The 8821-nt window shown below is 32.9% G+C and overlaps 1 pseudogene; it reads right to left on the bottom strand.

The window, feature by feature from the left end:
* Positions 1–6556: 6556 nt before the first annotated feature.
* On the bottom strand, positions 6557–7850 carry LOC122600835 (annotated as a pseudogene).
* Positions 7851–8821: the final 971 nt, after the last annotated feature.

Here is an 8821-nt window from a genome sequence, read left to right as displayed (position 1 = left end):
GAACTTTAGATTATAAGTACTACTGCTACTTATAGGTACTACTGCTATGTCTTTGAGCATTAGCTCAATGGTTGAAATACCATCCCCTATACATGAGGTCTTGAGTACAAGCTTTGGGGAGGACATAAGGAAGTTCCTTTATGAGGCCTTGGCTTGGGTATACCCATGTTCAAGTCTGAGGGGGCAGAGTTTACCCATATTGATCGTCGTGCCTTCGGGCGGATTAGTAGGGGGTTTTCCCCCATCGGGTATTTGAAATAGCCATTTCTACTTCGAGGGAGCTCTCTAGCGCGGACCCAGTTAAAACAACGTATGCTAGACCTTCCGCTGTCGAATTGCGACACGAAGTTTCCAGCCAAATTCACCTTTCAAATAAGTACTACTGCTACATTTTATTTTTGGTGTGTCATATTTAAATTCGAAATACATAAATTTGAATTGTTCAAATACATAAACTTTAAAAGAAGACTAGATATTACAATCAGACATTTAATCATTGTGAATGCATGTGCCATGTTGGGTAAACGGAGTTAAAGTTGTCCCCACCTACGCAAAAACAAGACGCACCACTCTCTCTCTCTCCTTTTTTGGGTTGCAAGATGCACCACTCCCTTCAGTCTTATTAACTCGAAACGCTATATTAAAAACTAGTAATTAATAGGTATGTATGGCAAAAATGTATGTAGTATGTAGCTGTAATTTTTGGTTGTATCTTTTAAACAAAGTTGTTAGCTACTTGAAAAGCTACTTAAAGTATCGTTTTATTTTTAACTTTTTTTTTCAAATAAAAACTAAAATTAGTCACATCCAAACATAGTTTTTTAGCACAATAGAAGTTTTTTATTTAAAATTAAAAACTAAAAATCCCAAAAACACTTGTCAAACATAGCCAATACACCCACAACTAATGATCTTCATTGCAAAATAAACTTAATGTTATCTTCATTGCCAAAAAAAAAGTAGGCAACTAGTTAATGTTATTTTCGTTGGAGGCAAGATAAACTTAATATCATGACATAAAAATGAGTTTTAGCATCTAAGATGGAAATATATATGCAGATCCTAAGATATACATACATAATAGTGATATGATAAGATTGCCCCAACATTGCTTTCGTCTAAAACTGACACTGGCAGTGTCGTCGCTTTATAAAATCAGTTCTTGTCATCTCTTAACTGATGAGCGAGAGGATCCCTCTTCATGCATCAAAATTTAGTTTTTTATTTATTTAATAAACAATAAAATAATAATGAAATTATTAAATTTATGAGAAAGACTTGCACAAAATAGAAATGTTAAGGTGAAAAACTTTTCATAGTGTTAATGAGAATTCGAATTGTGGTTTCAAATATTTATATAGCTAATAGGATCGATTTGATTCCATGCATTATATTTTCATGTTAATTATCAACAATCTTAGCAACTTTTAATAATCATGGCCATTTTAACTTGTTTTTTTCATGTCTTAATCATCTCTAATAATGACGCTTCAATTATTTTTGATTTTACAAATATAAGTCAAGACTTACAGGATTATTTAAATGTAAGCGGTAGAACATATAAGAATCCAGGTGACTCTGAGACCAGACCCCAAGTTTTGGGTAAGTTTTTTGGTCGGGCCATTTACTACGAACTTCTTCATATATGGGATAAATACTCTGTGAGCTGGCTAGTTTCATTACTATAAAATTGGGTATTAGTCTATACCTATTTTACAAGGTTGACAACAAAAATGTGTAAAATTGAAGGAGAAAAATGAAACTTTGACACGATTAAAATAAAAAACTGTAAGAAAGTGAATACACATATTTGACACGGTCACCTTTATAAACCATGTAAGAAAGTATAGAGTTTTGAACTTGAAATACACGATCTCACGTACCAAATTTCTTATTCATTCTATCATACCTAACCTACCACTTTTTCTATCCACAACTTTCTTTAATTATTTTTACCCTTTCTTTCTTTTTATTTTTATTCATTATAATTTCTCCAATTTGTAGTATCTTACTTTAAATTTGTTGCATTGTGGAAACAAACTTTAATAGGGTAATGATTTTTTCATTTCTTATAAAATTTTGTCTTGGATTTATAGAACTCCTAAGAATTTTAGGAAATTAATAAATTTTATTATAAAAAAGATATGGATTTTATAGAAATCCTAAAAATTTTAGAAAACTAATAGAGTTTATAATAAAAAAAATATATGGATATCTTAGTTTGCAAAATTAAAATTATTGACTTATAATATCCCAGCCAAATACGAATATAAAATATATTACTTTGAACATCAATCACCGATTCTTTTTAATCATTAATATGGACATATTTAATTTAAAAATAAAATTATTTATTAACTTACAAATATCCTAATCAAATATAAATGTAACTAATATAAGAAATTTATTAAATAGATTTTTTTAATGATTATTATGACTAAAAACGACACTTGTCGTTTTAATATAGCACCACGTATCGGTTAAAAAAAACTACAATCCTGTTTTAGTTTATTAGTTGATTGTTTTATTAATTTTTATAGAAAAAACTTAATGTTTTTGTAACTGTTTGTGTCTAATTTTTGTTTTTAGAATGTTGTGTCAGTTGGTAATATACATTTTTTTGGTCTATAAATTCTCATGAGTTTTTGTTCACTACGGAAAAAACTTGAATTTAATTATTATGTGTGATTGGTATGTTTTTATATTTTTCTTGTTTTAACAGTATAGTATATTGGTACGATTTTAATTATTTTGGTATGATGGATGTTTTATATCTATTTATTTTGTTTTAATAATATAGTATATTGATTATGTTTTTGATTATTCTTGTATAACTGTTATGTAATTTTAATATTTTTTTTAAGTAGAAGAACTTCTTACATGGTTATAAATTGTAAAAATATTTTTTTACACGGTCGGAAAAACATGTAAAAACCCGTGAGAATCAGTTATAGTAACCTTTTACATGGTTAGAACAACCGTGTAAAAAGGCATATATTAACCGTGTAAAAAAGCATATAGTAGTGTTTTTGTACCGAAATTTCATTTGTCATCGCTTCAAACATGGGTAGAGATTATGTCGATGGTCTCATATTCTTACTTGCGGAAAATAATGCATTAATAAAATCGGGACGTGGAGCCTTAGTGCTTCTGTTTATTTGATAATAGTAACTAGGGATGGCTAAGGGACTGGTACCGTCCCGTACCGATCCCGAAGTTGGCCAAAAGTGAGTACCGATCCAGGTCTCATATGGTACGGTACCAGGACTGGTCGGTACGGGACCGGGATTTCGGTACCAAATCCCGACTAGCACCGAATTTTGAGTTGTGGTTTCGTAATTAACAAAGTATTTGTATTGATATGGATTTGTCGTGTATATATAGTGACACACAAATTTCATGCTATAAGGTACTAATAAATATTTGATGTTTAAGTTATAAATACTAATAAATAAACTGTTATAAAGAAAGAGATTTGTGAAAGAAACAAGATTCGAGATAAAAAGATCTAAAATATATAATAATAAAGGTTAGAGATGGTTCATATATGCAGAATATATATATATGATGTATATGTGAGTCAAGGTAGAAAGAAAAAACAAAATGAAACTTTCAAAGGCAGATTCCCATATAAACCAGACTAGTCTACCACATGTTGGGTGATTTCAATTTGTCTATTTAAATTGTTTTATAATGCATATGATACTATGACAGTGTTATAGCATGTGGTGATTTCAATTTGTTTATTTAAATTGTTTTATAATGCATATGGTACTATGGCAGTGTTATGGACAACATTTATTAGCCCAACCCAATTGAACAATAGCCTTATGCATCAGCTAGCTACACAGCCTAAATCAAAAGATAATTGAATTACAGGACTAGCGGGACTATTCGGGATTTACGAGATTTCCCCGATCCCGGTATCGATTGGTAACGGTTACGGAAACTCTAAAAAGTAAGTACAGGTCCCGGTCAGGATTCGGTACCAATTTTCAGGACCGTTATCGGTACGGTATTAGGATTTGGGATTTTTGGCTCATCCCTACTGGTAACCATAAAAAGATTCAAGACTTTGTAGCTGTTGAATTTGATACTTTTTGGAACAAAAGATATTGGGAAGCATGTGGCATCAATGTCAAACTCCCTTGTTTCTGATAAATAGGAGCAATGGATGTACAATGTGTCAATAAGAAAAGAGTGTAAAAGCACACATAAACTATGTAGGAGGAAGAAAAAGAAACTTGTAGAATAAGTGAATGAATTGAATGTACGGATTAACAATGTATGTCTAATCTTTTTTATAGGGTACTAAGCCCATGACCCATATAGTATATGTAATTGTAGTTCAAATAAAACTAGCTAGATACATATGGATAAATATATATCCTCCACTACATTATAATTATCCACCTCAATTTGTATTACCCTTAATTAATTACAATTTTTCAAGTCTAATATACCTTAAAAACAAGGGTAAAAGCGATATACTTTTATTTTATCATGTAACAACTTCATTAAACTTTATTTGTTTGTGGATGATCTTTATGAGGTGTATGGAAGTATAGGATTTCATAATGGACCAGGCCCGACCACAAACTTCTTACCGGGCATTAGCTAATTAAAGAGACTACCAGGTTTGTAGAGGTCTTGGCTATCCACAAAACGGGAGTACTTCTAATAAATAGATCCGGATTCTGAAGGGACTAAAATCAGTTAGAATTATACTACAAATATGTATTTGATGGAAGTCGACTTGTTATAAGCACAGTTTGTTTGAAGTTAAAACATCATTGGGGTATCGATGTAGGGTGAAGAAGGAACAAACAATTGAAACCTGTTGATTCACAAGAATATCGGGAACAATTTTACTAACTATCGTTGATTAAAAAAGAATACATATAATCAGGGTAATTCATATACACTAACACATACATGTGGGTAGGGAAGAAAAGACTTTTCATATCATGATTACAAAAACTAATGAGTAACAAAAAATTGATCCCAAATTATAGATGGGATATATGATTAAAAAAAAACCCTAAACATAAAACAAACTAAATTAAATAGAGGAAAATAAAGAGTCATAGATGCTTTCGTATCATTCTCCTCCTCTTCGAAAGAATTCGACCTCAAGTCTTGTCTCGAAACCACTGGGTTCAAACAGAACTATATCATTAACGCCATCAATCTCGTACTTTTCACCTCGAGTACTGATCTTTTCTTGAACACCAAGAACAAAATTCAAGAATTGTAGCAACTTCAGAAAATCATAAATCCTTGTAGGAAACTCCAATCTAAAATTCCAAAGGTCGTATCGTGCATCATTGAGTCTTGGATCACATATCGAAAAATTAGAGAGATCCAACGATGAACGAATCTGTGCCACCTGTTTTCTCGCAACTACACAAACCTGGAAGAACATAATCGGAATTTTGATCTTCTCGTCATATGGACAATCACCCAAACCAAAGATACCATTCATCATCCTATCATACATTGGTGGATAATCATAAATTATATCATCATTATGTGGCATCTTGATTAAGATTTTCGGCTCTAATACCAAATGATGTAGGACGAAAAAGGGTTAAATGCTTGAAACTTGTTGATTCACAAGAATACCTGGAACAATACTTCTAACTATTGTTGATTCAAAAAGAATACAGATAATCAGGCTAATTCACACACACTAACAGACGTACATGTGGATAGGGAAGAAAAGACTTTTCATATCATTGATTAAAAAGCTAATGAACAAAGAAAATTTGATCCCAATTTATAGATGGAATATATGATAAAGAAACCGAAACATTTAATAAACTAAATGGAGGAAAATAAAGAGTCATAGATGCTTCCACATCAATCTAGATGCTTCCGCATCAAGCCGGTATACAACATGTAAAAATTTAAGTAGAACTTAATGCCTCTTCCAGCGTTTTCAATGTTTACAAGAAGGTTGAGATATAGACAGTTTATCCCTGCCTAACGTGTAGAGACTGCTTTCTACCTCTAACAAATGTAGAAAAGGATCTCTGGCTTGCTGGGCATGAGGATCGAACTCTTGACCTCTGTCTCCAGAGGCAAAGGCTACAACAACTTGATCTAACCCAGTTAGTTGAGGTATACAACATGTACAAAATGAAATGGTAATCTATTTAAACAGGCAAACCAACCTGAACTTGGCTTATTTCAAGTGCCTGAACTTTTATAAATCATAAATAACATACATTGTGGGGCTAAAGACTGATATTGATCAATATATAGATTTTTATGATTCAATGCTAGAGTGATTGGATTCAAAATACAAAACGCATGTGATAAAGGCGCATTTCATTAGAGGATACATTACATGCAGCAAAATTGCTTATATTACATAAAGAAGAAGATCAATCAGTGTTTCGTCTGTGATTTCAGTCGATTACTGATATATATTTACCTAATCAAAGCGAAAAACCATTGATATTTTCTGCTGGTTGTAATAGAAAAATACAATACATCAAGGAATCAATTTATTGATTCCAGTTTAAGTGCAGACTAGCTTATTGCATGGAATACGACTTTATAATAATTCCTCTTTATTTTTTGCTACTTGTTCATGTCCATGCTTGATTTCATGAAGCTTTAGGTTATTCACTTCTTCCTGCATTTTAGACAAAGAGATTCATGAATGTATAAAAAGAATTAGAGTTTTCTAGAGCTACGTACGTCTTGCTCATTTATGCCTTTATGGCGTTCTCTACACGTTTTATTGCTATACAATTGTATGCCTCCATATAGCCCGTTTCAATTCCCAGCTATTGCAAAAGCGACAAATTAAATGAACTTTTTCAAGCTGATAATGTTCTGGTTCCAGGCAACAAAATTGATGCTAAACATTTCAAGAGTAAGACGCTTAGGCGTAACAAAACTGGGCTAAGTCATAATTCAGTTTTGCGCGCATGGAATATAGAATTGGGAACTTCAAAATCTGGCAGGTCCTTTCAAGTTTGTTCAAGTTTCTAACCTTAGTGGAAGTGGTTGAGGATGAAGGTTAGTTTTCTGTAGTACATACATATACATACTAAATATTTTGACGTACGTCAAAGAAATTTTCAAAGATATATGTGGGATTTTGGAAACCCTACCAACTTCTTGAACAGTCATCGGTATGGTGATCCATATGGAAGTTTCATGACTAAATAAATTTCTATATCACACTAATAGCCAACTGATGATATGCGCTACAATTGTTTTAGCAGATAGCATATTATAGATGTTTCTGTTACTAGCTAGTTCCATAGTTATGATGCAGACGAATATCCTAAGTAGACATCATTTAATTTAGTTATACAGAGACATGGTATGTATTAAGGAGTTGATACAGGTCACTTGGGTTTACAAAAGGTCGGTAATGCTTACTAGCTTCCGCTCATTATTGATAGATATGTTAATTACCTTGGTAATTATGTCCCAGGGGTCCTATAATCGGGGAAGGGAACGCGTCCATTCTCTATGTGCTTCACATCCTGCACGAGGATTTCGTAATGTCTCTTAACTTCCCTGGCGTCTTCCCCCCAACAGCCCTGGCGACATTGTGCCTCGGTCAGGGGTATCCTTGTCGAACACAGCTAAAGCCTCTTCAAAGTCCTTGTTCTGCTTGACCGTCCATGAACCTGACCCACGTGTCGACATTGAGCTAGATGCCATGCAAATACTGAAGAAAAGGGAAATTTTATGTGTTTAATTATGCCGTAGTATATATGTTATGAAAGCAGAAAGCTTGGAAGAATATGGTGAGACTTATAGGATTAAAGAACACACTAAGTCAAGCCTCTAAGAGCTGATATGTAACAATAGGTGGCATCAAGTCCTTTTATAGCTCCAGAACGTAAGTACTAAAATGGGTTCGTGCTAGTTGGCTCGTAAAGGTTGCCCATCCAAATATAAGATATTATATATGTTACATGTATCCGTAAGCACCACAAATGAGGCGGACAAAAGTTATCCTTCGTGGGTGGAAGAATCAGGATTTCCTGAATCTATATTTCCTACGTATCGATGATCCTCGATCATATATGGGTCAACATCTTACTCGCTATAATCTGGCTGTCAGCATACTATATCAAGGCCATCTAATATACGAAGCCGTTACTTGTTATGGAAACTTTCCAACTTGTTATTTGTTAGTTCGCGCGTACATAAATTTCAACTACATGTCTACATTGGAGCTACTACTAAATACCTAATGTAACTTTAGTTAAGTAATGGGTTAAGTAATGCCAATAGAAGATAACATCCCTGCTATTAGTGCTATCAAGACTGTTCTGTACTTTTGTGTCATAGTAAATAAGGCAGGCTGAGACATGCACCAGATCAAGTGACTAAACCACAAGGGTGTCAACTCATTAGAATAGATTAGATATACCATATATATATAATTCACCCAAAAATCACATTCTTTATCTTAAGTTGTACCATGTCCTGAACAAATGTCCAAGTTTTGTAGCTGCCGCCAGCTGTTGTCGTACGATGATTTTGTTTCGATCGCCAAGAGATCGAAAGTCGGGTCATTTATATCTTATCTTGTATGTAATGCAAGTCTCATAATGCATGTTTTAGTTACTGTAACAACTAGTCAATTTTGTGTATTTCTATCATTTTTTATGCAGTTATCGTCCGCGCTTACAATTTAACCAAAAAGGTATCTAGTATTTGTGCTAAAAAGACTGGCTATGATTTTACAGTCCAAGATTTTCTTTTTTTTTTAGTTAAAGTGCTACAACTAATGCAAGCAAAGCTTATCTGAAGATATATGAAAAGTAGAGATCCTTGGTTGTTA

This window comes from Erigeron canadensis, chromosome 5, assembly GCF_010389155.1.
Source record: "Erigeron canadensis isolate Cc75 chromosome 5, C_canadensis_v1, whole genome shotgun sequence".
Taxonomy (NCBI): Eukaryota; Viridiplantae; Streptophyta; class Magnoliopsida; order Asterales; family Asteraceae; genus Erigeron; species Erigeron canadensis.
The sequence above is the reverse complement of the archived record's forward strand: the minus strand, read 5'-3'. Positions and strand labels throughout refer to the sequence as shown.